Below are 18,969 nucleotides of genomic sequence, written 5' to 3' on the forward strand. Positions count from 1 at the left end.
AAAAATATTTTACTGTGAAGATGTTTTATAGGCTCATTAGTAATGTTTACCACGTGACATAATATTTAAAAATAAATAAATATGAATATAATCTATAAAAATAAATAAATATAAATATAATCTATAAAAATAAATATAAATATCAAATAATGTAAATTTATCTACAAAATATAAATATAATATAGAAATAAATATATTTATAAAATATAAATATTATATACATATATATCAGAGTTCTGTCTTTTTGTTTTCTTATACTGAAAGTAAACAGTCTCAATTTGTGGGTGTACTGATTTATTCATAATTGTGTAATTTCATTCATTCATTGTAACTTAATTTCTTTTTTCAAAAAACTAAATAACCTGAGATGTACACTACGGTACAACGTAAAACTTTCTTTGCTCTTATAGGAACATCTGGACTGAAGTTATAGAGTCAAGTAATTAATGGCAAGACTGAGCAGAAAGGGGGATACTGGCTGAATAAAAACAAACTTTACCATTACCTTCTGGAGTTTGTTCAAATATCGAAGATACTTGCTTGGAACACCCTGGTTGTGGGCCTGGAACGATGGAAATAGGCGCACTACAAATAAAGTAGGACAGTTTAGAAATTAATGGTAACAATTATAAACAGAAATGTGATTCACTCCTTGAATTTACCTTCTGTATCATTTTGATTTTGTTCCACCTCCATTAGTACATATTTTGGGCTCGTGGTATTATTTTCGACATCACTAAATTGTTCGTAACTGTTTAAAGGAAAGTTTAAATGTATCATAAAAATGTCTGACATGGTAACGATCATAAATCTGTTTCATGTTTAACCCAACCAGTTTAGGATTTTAAATGTTTTCTACTAATTTCTTAAAGATCGCCGGGTACTTTTTTAATGGAAAACGATGATGCATTTCCTCACTCTCTGTGCACACAACACTTCCTAGAACGAGAATTCATTTTAACTACCGACTTGTATATACTAATAAAATAAAATTTTATATAATAATTATTTAATAATATATACGTCATAAAAATCTAACCACACTGTTCTCTATATAGGGCACATTAAAAATGTGCCAAAAACAAACTCTAGAATGACATGAACCAATCATATCCCGCCGGGCATCTTAGCATAACGAATAAAACAAGTAATATGTTAAAGGTAGCGACATCTACATGTTGGATGTCGCAAAAATTTCCTATGAAGTTAAATCTCTATTTCTTTATAATTATAATATATTATAATTAATTAATATTGATTATAGATAAGATACAAAAACATAAAAAATTGGCGAACATGCTATTGTCCTTGTGATACACCCAGAAAAATTGCACCCAAAACAGAAAATGTGCGACAATGAACGGAAAGTAACTACGCCTTCGCAGGTCTTAGCAGAGTTATTCAAACAGACCAATAAAACGATTGCAATGTCTTCTGTTTTGTGGACAACAAGAAACAATTCCCCGATACCATCTGTAAAGCAATATCTTATTCTATGGATATAATAATATACGTGTTATATTACCCAGTTAATACGGCCGGTAGTGTCGCTTGTATTTTCGGTCTACTAAAAGTAGCCGTAAAATAGGATTTAAATTTTTAAAATGTAATAGGTAGGATTGCAAAAGATGATTTATCCAATTAACCAGAAACAACTTGTATATAAATATATTTATTATAAAATAAAGAACTTGTTAAGATAAGAAGATAGTTGACGTCGAATCGCATTTAGGTCATTAAGGGTGAATTAAAGTTGCTCAAAGACATACATGCATTGTTAGAACAGCTAGTCCGTGGATAATTTACAAAAACACCACAGCACATATTGCCATAGTTCGGATCAGTAATATATGTGAAAAAGGTGGCATCTACGGAGGAAGTAACGAACCAAATCGACCAAGCTGCAGAAGCTGTGGAAGAGAAGAAATATTACAAACCAGACTAAATACGCCTCTTTCGAATGCTTTATGTTGCCAGTTCTTATGTATGAATCTGAAACATGAACTCTTTTATAGTTTAACATATGTAAGCTTGAGGTCTTGCAAATACGATGTTTAAGACGAATTCTGTATGTTCATATTATAAATGAAGTCATCCATTTAAAATGCGACAGTCAGAGCACAGTTGCGAAGCGTATGCGTAGGCGCGGATTGCTATGATTTGGATATGTCTATCGGATGAAACGCGAGCGAATTCCTCGCAAACTTTTGTGGCGAAATCAACTTTTTGTGGGGGAGACACGGCGATACAAGATCATCGAAAAATCTGTTCCATTTTATCGAAAAATTGTCCGACTCTAGAACAGCTGCGGCCAAATGCTAACCGTGGCGGAATTTAGTGAATAATGTTTTGTAGACACTTTTCTCGAAAGCTGGTTATGGATTAATAATAATGATAGTTCCATGGAAATTGAAGCTTGAGTTAAACCAAAGCTACTTTTATTGAAATACAACTCGGTAACAAATAAATACAACTTTATTAACAGCGAATAAAATGTCACTGATAGCAGAGAATGATCAAAAATACTCTAATTCGCAGTTTAGATTGTAGCGACCGCTACAATCTTATATGCCACCGCTATTGCATCTACATTAAATTGAAAGGTTGGCAACGCTCATGGATTGGTACCATGCGGTTTCCGCCTATAAAATACCACCACGACGACGTATCTCTCTTTTTTCGTTACCCCTTGTAACAGTACCACTTCCATAGCGTTTCGTACTTCCTTGACCTAATCTAATTTCGTGTCCATCCTCCCATCGAACACATGTAGTATTTAACACATGAAATAAACTAGTTTTTATTCAGTCAGTGTTTTCTGTCCCCGTGCGAATTACTTCCACAAAAATAGTAATGAGTGTTACGATAAACCACCGCGTCGACTGAAACACATTCCGACCGACAAGACGAACATTCCTACAGTTGGTGATCTCGACCTGATCGAAGTGCCTAACGGATAAACCAGCTCAAAACGATCCACTCGACACATGCTCGACACGTTCATAGAAGGATAGCGTGACGAACCCATCATCATCACATGGTCGACGTTATCCCACGAAATTAGCGCGATGGACGAAGACTACAGACGCCCATCATGCATAACATCAACACACGAATACTCTTGCATGACGAAACGGGACAGGTAAGGCACCACACTTCTAGGTACTCTAAAAAAATTCGGAACGCCCCTACTCCTTTGATGGCAGTCAATCCCGTAACGTACTCAGGGAACCTGCATCACATGGAGGTACGTTCCACGGCAGCTCCACTAGGAGGGGAGTGATGTAGCGACCGCTACAACCCTTTAGGCCACTACTATCACATCTACAAAGGTTGGCGACGCTGGTGGATTGGTACCATGCGATTCCCGGTTATAAAAGACCGTCTCTCTCTCTCTTTTTCTCTACCTCTTGTAACAATACCATTTCCATAGCGCTTCCGGACTTCCTTAACCTAACCTAATATCCTGTCCATCCTCCCGTCAGACACATGTAGTATTTAACACATGAAATATATCAATATTTGTGTATAATGTAATCGCTGAGCTGATGCGGCGGAAAATCGGAAGTTGTTCAGTGCAAATCCATTCAGTTTGCTTTTTAAGCAATAACTGTAGCATATAAGACCTCGTAGAAATGTTGTTTATATTGTGTTAGCACCAAAAAGTAATTAATTTTTCGCTCTAATATAAAGCCGAGTCTCGTTCAATATTATCTAAGTGAGGAACGTTCTGAAACAGACGGCCTCAGTCCGCCAATGATATCCACCTGCCTGCTGGTGGCCAGAGGCAGGTTCTGCCAACGACCGATTAGCAATAATTTAATAGATGTGCCGTACGATTGGACGCGCTTTATCGCCCCCCTATTATAATAAACACGTGCATTTTTCTGTTTCACACCGCGGCGTCCGTAAATGTAGGTATAATGCGAGAGGCTAACGAAATCGTGAAGCCGATAGGATCGGGTGGCCGAACCAAAGACGGTACCGCTTCGACTACGAGGCCTCGTGGATGGTGCCCGTCCTCGTCGTTTAAAGGGTTAAAGTTGCAGCCGTTGTGTCCGAACTCGTCGTGTCAGAGTTATTGTTATGCTTTTTTGTTTCTTTGTGTGGTTTATCAGATGTTATTATTTAAAATTGTATTCTATCTCTATCTGAGCTTGTAACGTTTTTTATTAGGTGTACAAATCTTACTTGAGTACAAGAAGACGTTACATGATATAAAATTGTCTGATTATTTTGTAAGATTAGATAACCCTGTGATGAGATTTGTATCACTTATATCTATTTTACAAATTTTCTCCGGTAATAATAATAACCCCTTCGTCTATTGTCGTTGATCACCGACCGATAAATATTTGCTCTGAAAAAGAACCGTTTGTTGTTTTTAGACGATAGTTTGCTTTACTGTTTAATTCTGAGCACAACGTCTATCAATTTTCGTATCCGGATTGTCTGTAAAATAAATTTCTAGAAATAGATAATTTGCTTCTGATATTTTAAAGTCTCCTTTTACCAACTAGGGTTTATCTGGGCTGGACCTACTGGTTAACGTGGGCTCCAACCACAGTCCTCAGCATTAAGCCTACCGAATGGCGAGTGACCAACGTAAAGAACATCCTAGAAGACATCCGGTCTTACCCAGCCTGGTTACTAGCGTGACTGAGATCATTTTCATTGCCAGATTTTTGCACTCTTGTCTAAGGACAATCACAAATGTTAAACATCAAGTTATGACCATACCCTAGCAGGATTAGAACTCGTAACTGTCACAACAGCAGTCAGAGTCAGCAATCTGCGTCTGATAGTGAAAACAGCGCTCATAGTAAGTGAGAAATGTATCCTTATATCTGCAATTATTTAGGATATTGTTTAATTATTTCTGATACAAATTTTAACGTTATCAAAAACTTATATGGTATAATACCTTGAAAGTAGCCATAAAATTGTCAAAATACTGGCTAAACGACGTCATTTGGAACAAAATAAACTAGGTAGGATCAATTGTAGCAATTTTACTTTTCCTTAGGCACATCTTAACTCTCCGCTGTATTTTAATGCATATCTACGTCATTTCCAGTAACTCTCAAACGCAATTGTGACATACCAATACCACTATTATCATTTCTTCTATCTTATCAGGTAGATCTGGTAATTTTAGCAATAATAAATGTAAGAAAGTCGGTTCAATTGTTTTGCTAAAAATATTTTATTAAATATAATCAATATGTCTCATTTCCACATGCCTTCAAATAAAATGTATGCTGTAGACGGCACCGACTTCAAAGTCAACTATTATTATCACATAGTTGATTTTAAAATGTTTTTGTTCTGTGTTAAAAATTTATATAAAATTCCTTATTTATTGATTGAAGTCGGTTCACTTTTTTTGTTAAAAATATTTTATTTTTCTGTTTTTAGTTTTGAATATTTACTCAATAAATTACGTAATTATTTTGCTTAATATTATAAAGGTGCAGTCCGTATGAGGAAAAACAGAAATAAAGAAACAATGATTGAAAATAAAAAACGCTTCAGGCCCCGGGGTCCGCTATCTAGCCTAGTTGAAATTTGTCATTTTCTAACTAAACTAGAAGAGCAAAAAATTGTTCTCTGTGCCGGGAATCGAACTCACGAACTCCGTTTGGAAGCTAAACGTTTTAACCATTACACAATAGAAGCACTAACACAATATAAACAATATTTCTACGAGGTCTTATATGATACAGTTAGTGCTTAAAAAGCAAACTGAATGGCTTTTGCACTGAACAACTTCCCATTTTCCGCCGCATCAGCTCAGCGATAACATTATACACAAATATCTGATTATTTTAAATAAAGTATATGTAAAAACTTGGTACGTGTCCTTAAAATTTGAGTATCTGCCTCGATTTCCCCCCATCCCCCCAACAGATCATAATTGGTTTGCATTGGAACCACCTCGGAAGTGCACTCTTTCGAATAAAAAAAGAATAATCGGCGAACATACATTAAAATAAGTAAATATGCAGTCGAACATAGAACCTCCTCCTTTTTCGAAGTCAGTTACAAAGGCCTAGTAATCCTGACTTAAGTTAAATAAATTTTCTGTAGCGGCTTCAAAAGCTTCCTTATGGTGTATTAACCGTCGAGGGCAAAACACTTAGCGGAAGTTTAAGAGTGTATGAAGATGGGAATGGATATTGAAATTGAGTTAAATAATCATGATGTTAGGTGTTTACATGTATTTTAATCAACGATATCTATTGTTGAAAATGTGAAGTATCAACGTGTAGCGACCTTGAGGCATGTCGAATTTTACATCGTAGAATAACGGACAACAAAGTACCGAGAAATATAATCCCAGATGTTGAACACGGGCGGGGTGCCGCAGCGACAACTAGAACACGATAACGAATAGCTGGCAACACCGAGACGTTTATCTGGGATGTTATTGAAGGATTTTTCGGTCATTCAGTAACCGACCCCCGTTTGGTTTAGACATTCCACCATCGAGTGCCCAAGCCTCGTCACCAGGTAACACTGCTGCCATCCAATTTATCTATTTTGTATTTTCTATATTTTTATCTTGCCAATAAACAACGGTCACATAATGTAAACACCACTGCTTTATTTCGTTTTGCCTCCATTCACCGAGCCATATCATCTACCCTAAATTGGTGACCCCGACGTGATCTTTCACAAAATTGGGTTTGGACTCATGAATAGAGGGTACGTGCAACATGGTGTAATTTACGTGACCGTTATTTTTTTTTGATAATTTTTTTTAAATATTTTTAATTCGATTCTTTTTCCATATTACTTTTGTTTCTTCAGCATTGCATTATTTCAAACATTTGTTCCTCATTAAATTTTATTTTAGTGTTGGAACATTGAACCTTAAATTTCATTTCATTATTTCCATTTCATTTTTTTAAAAATCTTTTGTCCAAATTTTATTTCTTTCATAATCTTTTGCACTCTTAGAGATTTTTACATCAATAGTTAATCAACAGCGTCTCGACTAAACATTTCTTTCGGCGCTATGTTTAAATCATAATGTCTTCCTTCGCTCGCCTTCTCCGTCATATTGGCAGATATTTTGATTTGAAAGGCTTTGGGCAGCTTCGGTCGGATACCGTCGTTATTTCTTTTTTCTCAAATACCGTAACGTATGTGACTACTGATTGGTCACAGAGCAGTTCCAGAAGCTAGGTACCGATTGCAGTCACCGTAGACACGTCATGTCTTCGCCGAGGTACCAGAATTGCCAATGTCTCGACATTGAAGAAAATAAGCTACCACGTCGTTAAACAAGCGCTCCTCCCTCAGCGTCGATTACCGGAGCCCAGTTCGAAAAATAGCTTGATTTAAACGTCGTCGATAGACCAAATTCAAGTGCCAAAGCGACGATGAAGCAAGGGTATCTGTAGGACCGAAAGAGATCGCAACCGTACCAACCACAACCGTTTTGATTTAGCATATTCAAATGTTTAAAACTCTTTTCATGTACCTTTTTTTGTTGTTTAAAATATTTGCGACCTTGAGGCATGTCGAACTTTACATCATGGAGTAACGGTCAACAAAGTACCCAGAAATATAATCCCAGATGTTGAACACGGGCGAGGTGCCGCAGCGACAACTAGAACACGATAACGAATAGCTGGCAACACCGAGACGTTTATCTGGGATGTTATTGAAGGGTATTTCGATCATTCAGTATCTGACCACCCTTCAGTTTAGACATGCCACCATCGACTGCCAAAGCCTCGTCACCAGGTAACACCGCTGCCATACGTTTTATCTATTTTGTATTTTCTATATTTTTTATCTTGCCAATAAATAACGGTCACATAATGTAAACACCACTGTTTTATTTCGTTTTACCTCCATTCACCGAGCCATATCATTTACCCTAAAAATGTAAACAACTTACTATTAGTATTATTAAATAATTCAATATATGCAGACAATAATCATGAAACGTTCGAAATCGACTTGAATTTTCGGCTAGTTTTTGTTTACTTTTGTTGTTTTTTGATACCTTCTACAAACGTCTGATGATGTTTAATGTGTTTGCATGACTTAAAACTGGCGATTTTGATGTCAATGGCAAAGAACGTCCTTGATGAAGTTGCTACGGTCTTGCTATACGCATGGCGGCTAAAATGTAATTAAACTAGATGTCTACCGACGCCTATTGAACAAATTAAACAACGTATTCTTACAGAAAAGACCAGCAATAACGAGCAATACTGATCTTAGCTGTAAAATCTCAAGAGGTCAGGCTGCAATTGAATATTTAAAGGGGCCTTCTCATCTTGAAAAATCTCAACGAATCGAGCTACAGAAAGGGTTTTCTTAATACTATATTCTCAGTCGCCACTAGAAGCCTAAGGGGGGGAGGGGCGATCGGGGGCTAAACTCTGTATATTCACCAAATTAAGCAGAATCTTGGTTTGTACATAGAACAACCAATAACATACTTGAATCTAGGCGGTCAGTTCTTATCATTAAGAAGTTATTTTTAAAATAACTCCAAAATAGTAGTTATATGTTACAATTTTGATTGCGAAACCTTCTTTTCTTTTTATGTCTTTTTATAAGTGCTTTAATGTGTGGACAATTAATTATCTTTAATAATTTTCTCTCTGGCGGTGTGGCAATACACCGAGATCATGGCTACGGATGTGCCCATTTAAGTTCCCATTCTATATTTCAATATTTTGTGTCATTCATCCGTCTATCGGATGAACCAAATTAAGCAGAATCTTGGTTTGTACATAGAACAACCAATAACGTACTTGAATCGTCACTTCTTATCCTTAAGAAGTCATATAAAGCAGAATATTCATTCAAGTTAATCGCGTATCAGATTAAATTAGTAGATTCTCGTCAGTCTCCTATTTTTAGATCGTTTTCGATGATCCTGTTTCATGTCTCCTTTGGAGCTGTTTACAGTGGTTACCACCCAAAAGCTCGATTTCGCCTGTATAATTTATGCCTCTGAATTTGTTCCTCAACTGTGTTCGGATTGTCGCATCGCATTTTTGAATGACTTCTAGAACGATATCGGAGAGAAACATATAGTCAATTCGACGTTTTTTGTAGATAGATATCCGTCATCAAGATGTTTAATGTACTGCCTGCCGAAACTTGTAAATTCGTTTCAGAATCAGACAAAATTTTCCTTCTTATTTAATCTAGTTAAAAAGAGACACAATGCTCTCTGCTAATTTCGGACGCGTAAACAAATGAGCCTGTCAACGTCGTTCGGTTGTCAGATGTCAGATGCAATATTCTGAAAGCAATAGTGATAAGAGGTTATAACTCTAACCTATATACTATTGTGGCTCTATAATTAACTGTAGTTTTTAGATGTACTATAACGTTAAAATAAATTATATTTGATAACATTTTTGTTCAATTATTTTATTTAGATTAGAATTTTCTTGTATGTCAAAGCCAAAGTGAACTAAAACTCAGTGTTGATCCGGCAACATTGCGACGGTTTCATGTCACAAATTTAGTTGACGTATGTACAAAATTAAACGTATGTACATATTTAAAACACCTCAAGTTTACAGATATTTATTTGACTGTAATAGTGCCCAAGTTTTGAAGCCATACACAAGGATTGGATTGGCAAGGTAAGCGTTAGAAATAGGCCAATTTTAATCTTGATTGTAACACTTCTTCACTTCAACATGCACTATCTTAGCAAAAGTAATTACAGCTTGACCGGTTGATATTTTTGAGTCTTTTAAGTTTCAGTGTTATCCAATTGTTACAACACTTAGGTATTAATATGAGATGTTGCTTGCGATGTTCTGAGTGACAATCGGTATCTGTAGGTCTCGGTGTAAGTAATCACTATAGCATCTGGGTGCACTTATATGCTTCTTAGGATTGCTTCTCGTGAAATGTTCCTATAATTGAATGATAGATCCATACAGGTTTTAATACTTGCTTGTATAACAACTAATTTATTAAGTACCGATAATGGCGATTTTTTCCCAATAAATCAATATATTTTATATTTAAATTTAATTTCTTTCCTTTTTATGTTCCTTCCAGTGAAATTTTGCACCAAGAATTTAAAACTGTTTAGATGGTTTATTGCTCGGTGAATGGAGGTAAGACGAAATGAAACAGTTATATGATCGTTATTTATTAATGTTATGTAAAATAATATGAAATACAAATAGATAAAAGGCACTGGCGCAATTTTACCTGAATCCGAGGCTTGGGCAGTCGATGGTGGCACGTCTGAACTGATTGATAGTCAGTAACTGAAAGATCTAAGATAAATGTATCTGTACAAAGCAGTAAAGTTCTGTAATATCCCAGATAAATGTTTCGGGATCTCAGATTTTCGTTATCCTTTCGTGTGCGTCGCTGCTGGCACGCATCCATTCAACATCTGGCATAATATTCTCTGGGTATTTTGTAGGCCACTACAGGTCCAAGATCTAAAATTCGAAGTGCCTCAAGGTCGCTACAGCTGATTACGTCTTTGCAGATTAATTTGCGCAATGAGTGAGAAATACTTTATATTTTATTTTATATTTATATTTTTAATATATCGTGTATTTCTCTCGGACAGTTCAAAAATATCCTTTGAAGATAATTAGTTTATTTGGCGCTCCAAATGCTGTTAAGTTCAATTGAAAAATCCCTGGCGTGACACATAGACAGCTAGAATTAAATCTATATGTTTTTTAGTTAGCCCTAACCCTCAAAAGATGCGTGTTTAATTTGACAGCTGTCGGATCATTAGTTTGAGAATTATAGCATTTTGAGTGAAGCAACTTTTGTTATTGTAAAAAAAAATGGATAAAAAGGAATTTCACGTGTTGATAAAATATTGCTTTTTGAAGGGAACAAATATAGTTGAAGCAAAAACTTGGCTTGATGCCGAGTTTCCGGATAATGCCCCAGGAAAATCAGCCATCAAAGTGAAATGAGCACCGAAGTCGGTGAACGCAGTGGACGCCCAAAAGAGGTTGTTACCGACGAAAACAATAAAAAAATCCACAAAATGATATTGAATGACCGTAAATTGAAATTGAATGAAATAGCAGACAAATAGCATATTAACTGAATATGTGCATCATACCATTCACGAATATTTGGGTATGATAAAGCTCTGTGCAAAGTGGATACAGTGCGAGCTCATTTTTTGACCAAAAACAACGACGAGTTGATGATTCGGAGCAGTGTTTGAAGATGATCAAGCGTAATACACCTGAGTTTTTGCGTCGATATGTGACAATGGATGAAACATGGCTCCATCATTTCACTCCGAAGTCCAATTCATAAACCGATCCCACGATGAACTCGCTCCAAAGCGTGGGAAAACGCAACAGGCGGCTAGCTATGTTAGGGCGTCTGTATTTTGGGATGCGCATGGAATAATTTGTATTGACTACCTTGAAAAATGAAGGACCATAAACAGCCACTATTACATAGCGTTATTGGACCGTTTGAAGGACGAAATGGCCGAAAAACGGCCGCATTTGAAGAAAAAGAAAGTGATGCTTCATCAAGACTATGCACCGCGTCACAGGTCAGTGAAATCGATGGCAAAAATCGATGAATTGGGCTTCGAATTACTTCCTCATCCACCATGTTCTCCAGATGTGGCCGCCAGCGACTATTTCCTGTTCTCAGATCTCAAAAGCATGCTCGCTGGGACGAAATTTTCGTCGAATGAAGAGGCGATCGCCGAAACTGAGGCCTATTTTGAAGTAAAGGACAAATCGTACTACAAAAATAGTATCGAAAAGTTGGAGTGTCGCTATAATCAGTGTATCACTCTTGAAGGGAATTATGTTGAATAAAAAAAACTAATTTTGCCAAAAAAATGTGTTTTACTATGGTAGGCCGGGGACTTTTCAATTGACCTGTTATATTAAATCGAATCGTAATTATTTATACTGATAGCAGCCAGGGCGATTATCAACATTTTTTGTATCCGTTTAAGAGTTCGCGCCGCATTTCCACGGTACCTGAAACGCCACGACGAAAAAGAGTGTTTTCGTCCCACCTCGGCGATAAATCATCGGACGCGCGATAATTCCCGTTCGGCGCGGATCGGCCCTTGACGAACGCCGATACCGGCCGATTACGGTGGACCGAACGCGGCAATTTGCGGTTATAAATAATAAACGGGCGCACGCCCCGGGACACCTTTTTTTTCTGCGAACGGAATTCGATTATGGACCACCGAGCCCTTCTCAGCATGCCGCCCTCTTCGCCCTTCCGATCGCTCTACGACGAACCTAATTTGGCGCTGGTGGTGGATGGAGGCGAGAGAGAGGAACGGCCTAGTCGGATGCGAAGCGGCGGTCGACAGATGTCGCCCCCTTCGGGGACACGATGTTCACTATTAGGAGGGCAGAAGTAGACGAGAGATTCAAAAGCGCCCGAGTACAATCAGAGCTGGGCAAACTACAGCTTTGCTATTAACTAAGAAACAAATAACAAAATACTTGTGTTGGGAACTACAGACTGTTTAATAATTGACTACATTTTACTATAGACTGTTTCAGTCGCTATTTTTGGTTCGACTGATTTTACTACTTTTTATCAGTTACTGCTTCAGTCAACTGTTTTCAGTCGCTATTTTCGGTCCGACTGATTTTGTTACTATTTACTATCGACTGTTTCAGTCGTGTACCTTTAGTTACTATTTTTGGTACTACTAGTTTCATTCGACTGATTTCGATAGATTTATATGTAATATATATAGTTTTATGATTTTTTTGGTAGTTTGTTTGTAAATAACATTATATCGTATATTAATATAGCAACATTTTGGATCGATAATTTCCAAGATTGTTAATGTAACAGGGTAAAAAGATTAAAATTGTGAATGATAAATAGTAAAATACTTTTGATTGTTTTTATGGCAATAATAGGTAATATTTCGATTACTCTCTCGATTTTTGTTAAAAATATTTTCGTTCAATAATAAATAAAGCATTTAGTTTATTTAGAAAAGATCTAGAAGTTATTGTGCGATCATTTTTAATTATGTCATGAATTTATTTCTATGATTAGGTATATGTTTAATTGTTATTTAGTATTTATGCACAAAACACAGAACAAACATAATTCTCAATATTTTGTGGTATTTATGGTTATTATACATCTTTAGTCTTTAGGTTTTGTTTAAGTTCTATTGTATTGTCTATATGTATTATAGTATATTATTTAAAAATAGCAATTAACATATTAAAATACGGTATTCCATAGAAAATTCTATTCCTTGTTTCAGACCCACAGAATATTCAGATATAAAAGTAATTCTACTTCGTTTAAAATGATATTATAAATTGCATATTAATAGTATTCAGTAATTATTTTTTCCTTTTCTTTTTTATAGTTAGTTCTCACAACTTATACAGGAAAGGGTTCGTACATCTTCGTCTGACATCACCGTGCATTATTTCGCTAGTTTTTTGACTACCGCTTGTTTCGACTGTTTTGCGACTATCGAATGTTTCCACTGCTTTCAGTCGATAGTTTCCAACGCTACAAAATACTATCTCGCAAGTATTGAAATATGGTATTTTAACTATGACACAAGTATTCGTAGTTTTGGACATGAGTAACTAAAAGCTGTTTATAACGTGAATTGGCTGAATCAAAATCAGCAGTATGTTTTTTTTTAAATTGGTTGTTGTATCCGAAATCTTCAATAAATTCATTATTTTACGACTTTTGGCCATTAATGGGTATTTATTGAATTAAAAAGTATAAATCGAATGAAAAGAAGTTTAAGTGAATCTTTTGTACTGTTTGGAATATGTTTCAAGCATTCGGATCAAAGCGATTACTGGTCATTACGCCTTCATCTCAAAATTCTTGGTATCGTCTTTCAATTTTTACTATATCTTGGTGTAAAAAATCAACATGTGAATACAGAAAATGTATATTCGAGCTCCAGTATTGTGCTAATTTAGCAAACAATTCTCGATTAAGTGCTTGTAATCTGATGATTTTTGGCTACCGAGAGAGCTGGGAATAAAGACTTTGAATCGATGCCCATTCTGCGGATTGCGTGAGCCTTTACTTTTCGACAGTCTTACAAATAATCCTTCTTTGATTTTTGCTTATAATAGTTTTGGAAATAACTTAATTAAATACTTAAGAGGCATTTTTTGAAGTTCTACCTGGCATCGATACTGATGATACGTTGGGATATTTACACTCTGCGATTTCTTTAATTTATAGCGACAAAATTAATAGAGCAAATGTAGTAATTATCTACATGATTTTGCTATTCTCTCCATCATAATGTTGGCACAGAAAATGAAAAGCATATATTTTCACCAAGTGACGACTTGTACAGCTTTTTTCTTCCGTATGCGTTACAAAATAATTTCGGTACCCATGACCCCCGCTCCATATTATTGTTTACTACAGGAAAACCTGTCATGATTTGTCATGACTTTTCCACGTTTACCGAGCATGTGACATCCACAAACGCAACAAAAACACTTTGAATCGACTTTGCAACATTGTCTCTGCATTTTTACACCTTCCGAAGCACTATTATAGGACAAAAATAAGTTCCAAATGATGTTTAATACAACGTCGTCATCTGACAGCCGTTATACGAGCGCAGTGTTACCACCATACGGGAACTCGAAAACTAGAATTAATCTTGATACATGGTTTGAAGATTTGAGTTCAAGGCGTCAACGAACGTTATAAGAATCATTCTGATCTAGTCAGATCTAAAAATTGATACGACTAATTTGTGTTATTATATAAAATTCCAAAATTAGATTTTTAAATAAAATATTTTTTTTATTTTGGCCTGATATATTCGTGCGTCTGTGTGAGTGCGCTAATACGTATGTATTTCAATCCGGTATTAGTTTGACCCTAATCCCATTTACTTACGTTACAAAAAAAAATTTACAATACAATGAAGCACACAAAAAACGGAAACAATACGATTTGGAGTAAAAGTATAAGAAAGTTGACGGTGCTCTTTGGCAAAAGGACATCGTCATTGTTCGGAGCGTTTCGTCTCGATTCGCGGCTATTCCCATACGACAATACAATGGCCGTCGAACTATCCTTACATAAGGCCGATAGAGACGGCACATAACAAAAACCGTTCGTTATCGACAACACAATCAGCTCCAGCTGTGATTTTCTGACGTCTTGTGTATATCTACACGAATTACTGGCACAATACAATCTTATTAATACCTTGTATCTTATCTGACTAATATGATCTGATAGCGATACGTGGGAACGATGAAAAGTTGGAGATTATTAGATGGATTTTTTCAGCTGCGCTCACTTTAATTATTAACGACGACGGGAAATGATGATGTCAATGGTTATCGTTGATTGTTTCATTGTGCGAAATCATCGCGATACATACAGGTCACCGAGGAAGTTCAATTGGCATAAATATTGCATTTATATATTGAATAAATTTGCTATTTTAATTGATTGCTTTGATGTTTTTATAATTGTTTTTATATTGTTTAATTATTAGGTCCCTTATATTTTGATCATCGATATTTATTAGCAAAAATGTGAAGTATTAATTTAAAAACCTGTTAAGCAACATAACCTATTTGTTAAATTCAATAGTATTGACAGTTCTCTATATGAAAATATAGTTTCCTTTTAGTATTACTGAGTTATTTAGTGCATATAAATGTCACCAGTATTATATAATTGTTTTTATATTGTTTAGTCTTTAGATTCCTTATATTTTGATCATCGATATTTATTGGCAAAAACGTGAAGTATTAATTTAAAAACCTGTTAAGCAACATAACCTAATTGTTAAATTCAATAGTATTGACAGTTCTCTATATGCTAATAGAGTTTCCTTTTTGTATTATTGAGTTATTTAGTGCATATAAATGCTACCATTATATTTATAATTGTTTTTATATTGTTTAATTATTAGGTTCCTTATATTTTGATCATCGATATTTATTGGCATAAATGTGAAGTATTAATTTAAAAAACTGTTAAGCAACATAACCTAATTGTAAAATTCAATACAGTTTCCTTTTAGTGTTATTGAGTTATTCAGTGTATATAAACGCTACCATTATTTTTGTAATTGTTTTATATTGTTTAATTATTAGGTTCCTTATATTTTGATCATCGATATTTATTGGCATAAATGTGAAGTATTAATTTAAAAACTTGTTAAACAACATAACCTATTTGTTAAATTCAATAGTATTGACAGTTCTCTATATGCTAATACAGTTTCCTTTTTGTATTATTGAGTTATTTAGTGCATATAAATGCTACCATTATTTTTATAATTGTTTTTATATTGTTTAATTATTAGGTTCCTTATATTTTGATCATCGATATTTATTGGCAAAAAAGATGAAGTATTAATTTAAAAACCTGTTAAGCAACATAACCTAATTGTTAAATTCAATAGTATTGACAGTTCTCTATATGAAAATACAGTTTCCTTTTAGTATTACTGAGTTATTTAGTGCATATAAATGCCACCATTATTTTTATAATTGTTTTTATATTGTTTAGTCATTAGGTTCCTTATATTTTGAACATCGATATTTATTGGCAAAAAAGATGAAGTATTAATTTAAAAACCTATTAAGCAACATAACCTAATTGTTAAATTCAATAGTATTGACAGTTCTCTGTATGAAAATACAGTTTCCTTTTGGAGGATCTGAAGAAAACAGAGACTTATAAAAACTAATTGTTTTAATGTGTTTAATACAGCAATATAATACTAAATGATGTACGATAATTACCATTTTTTCTACAGTAATTTCATTACATTACAGTTACCAACTCTTTTACCCATAGTAATGACCGATTTAAATGTCTTACGTGTCTGTTTTAATAATCGTATTCTTTAACAAGCTCTTCAAATATTTCTTCCTTCTACCTACTGATTATTTTGGTGTAGTTTAATTCAATGATTTTTATTCCCCATCCATCTAAGGTTTCAATTTTCTCTCAATAGTAAACAGTGAACTTGTGTTTGAATCCATGCCAGTTTCTATAAGTGTTGGTCATGAAAGACACTCTTATTTTCCATGTTTTTTGTTTCCTGCGCCACAACCACCCTGCTTTAAAAATACAAGAAATCTTTAAAAGTTGCATTTGATATTGGTTGTACTTGTGGTTAAACATTTTAACAGAGAATTGTATTTTTCACAACACAATAATGTCCTACATCATCCCACAAATGATGTCTTGTTCAAGTAATGTAAAAACTATATTTGTATATGTTCAGAGCAAATATTAATCATTAAAATATAAGTGACAGTAGATCACTTACTGAGGTGATCTACTACATGTCAGGATAGTTATATTATATAATTGAAATCATATAATAATACTTATTGCCCACGGGCAGATTGTTGACGTTCTAGGAGATTAATAAAAAAATATATAAGTTATATATTATTACCAATATAAGCAGTGTTATTAATGACCCACATGAATAATGATATTAATACCAACTTTCTACCAAAATTCTACTCTTAATAACACACATAATAACATCTAAAATACCTAGTAATAATGAATTGGTTAAATAGACTTAATATTTTCAAAAATAACTTGGTTATTCCTCTTATATCCTTCTTGTCGGCCAGTTTTCAATGGGTCCTGGTAGAATCTCATTATTTATCGAGCTAATAGGATCAGCCATAATAGAATTGGGGAAGCGTAACCGATACCGATCGAACAGGGACGCTCAAGGCGATCGGAATGGGCCGATAACGCACGATCAGATTAACCAGTAATTACATCTCATTCCGGCAAAAAGGTAATTAATTGTGTTGCCGTGGGCCAGCCCGCGGCTCATCCCCCGTTTTTTAATTAGTTTGCGGCGATTTTTTTCCACGGTTTTCTGGCATATCTTTTTTCAATTTCAATTGGATTCATCAAAATTAGAACCCCAATTTATACCAGTCTATGTTATTAGGTGGTTACATGTGATCGTATTTTTAAGTTTTAAAAAGTAGCTTATTGAGAATAATTAATAAAATATATAATAAAATATCTTTCTGGTAATATGGTCATAATGTGTCGATGCAATTATGTTGATTTGGTAGCGATTCAATTCCCGATTTATTTTCACACCTCTCAGAATTTCGAAACCGTGTCGATCGATCTGAACATTATAATCAGAAGGCGCTATGTCTGGTAAGTACGTTAGTTACGACCGAATTTTCCATTTGGTCTGAAATAGTATACACTTCACAACTCTTACAACGTATGGCCTTGTCATTCAACTGGATGACTTTGGGTTTGTTATACGCTATTGATAGTCCTGTTTTCAATAATAATAGTTCAATAGAAATGTCTCCGCCCTGACACATAGATGGCGCTATTAGAATTAAATCCATATGTTTTGTGATTAGCCCTAACCTTCAAACCTTGTGAATTATAGCATTTTGAGTGAAGCAACTTCTATTATTGTGAAAAAAAAAAATGGATAAAAAGGAATTTCGCGTGTTGATAAAATATTGCTTTTTGAAGGGAAAATATACAGTTGAAGCAAAAACTTGGCTTGATGCCGAGTTTCGCGACACTGTCCCAGGAAAATCAACCATCAAGGATTGGGATGCTAAATTTAAACGTGGTGAAATGAGCACCGAACACGGTGAACGCAGTGGACGCCCAAAAGAGGTCGTTATCATCGAAAACATTTAAAAAATCCACAACATGATTTTGAATGACCGTAAATTGAAATTGAATGAAATAGCAGACACTCCAAAAATATCAACTAAATGTGTACATCATATTATTAACGAATATTTGTGTATGAGATAGCTCTGTGCAAAGTGGGCGCCGCGCGAGCTCACTTTTGAGCAATAACTGCGACGAGTTGATGATCAGAGCAGTGTTTGAAGATGATCAAGCGTAATAAATCCGAGTTTTTGCGTCGATATGTAACAATAGATAAAACATGGCTCCATCATTTCACTCCGAAGTCAAATTGAC

The 18,969-nt window shown here is 34.8% G+C and overlaps 1 long non-coding RNA gene across 1 annotated transcript; it reads right to left on the bottom strand.

The window, feature by feature from the left end:
* Positions 1-385: 385 nt before the first annotated feature.
* On the bottom strand, positions 386-933 carry LOC143195836 (uncharacterized). The gene is made up of 2 exons (XR_013005602.1): positions 650-933; positions 386-585 (listed from the first exon to the last, which is right to left on the bottom strand). It is a non-coding gene; the product is annotated as an uncharacterized LOC143195836 (long non-coding RNA).
* Positions 934-18,969: the final 18,036 nt, after the last annotated feature.

The sequence above is a fragment of the Rhynchophorus ferrugineus genome, unplaced genomic scaffold (assembly GCF_030347505.1).
Source record: "Rhynchophorus ferrugineus isolate W39M unplaced genomic scaffold, kcgeb_rfMv2 rfM1, whole genome shotgun sequence".
NCBI classification, from domain to species: Eukaryota; Metazoa; Arthropoda; class Insecta; order Coleoptera; family Curculionidae; genus Rhynchophorus; species Rhynchophorus ferrugineus.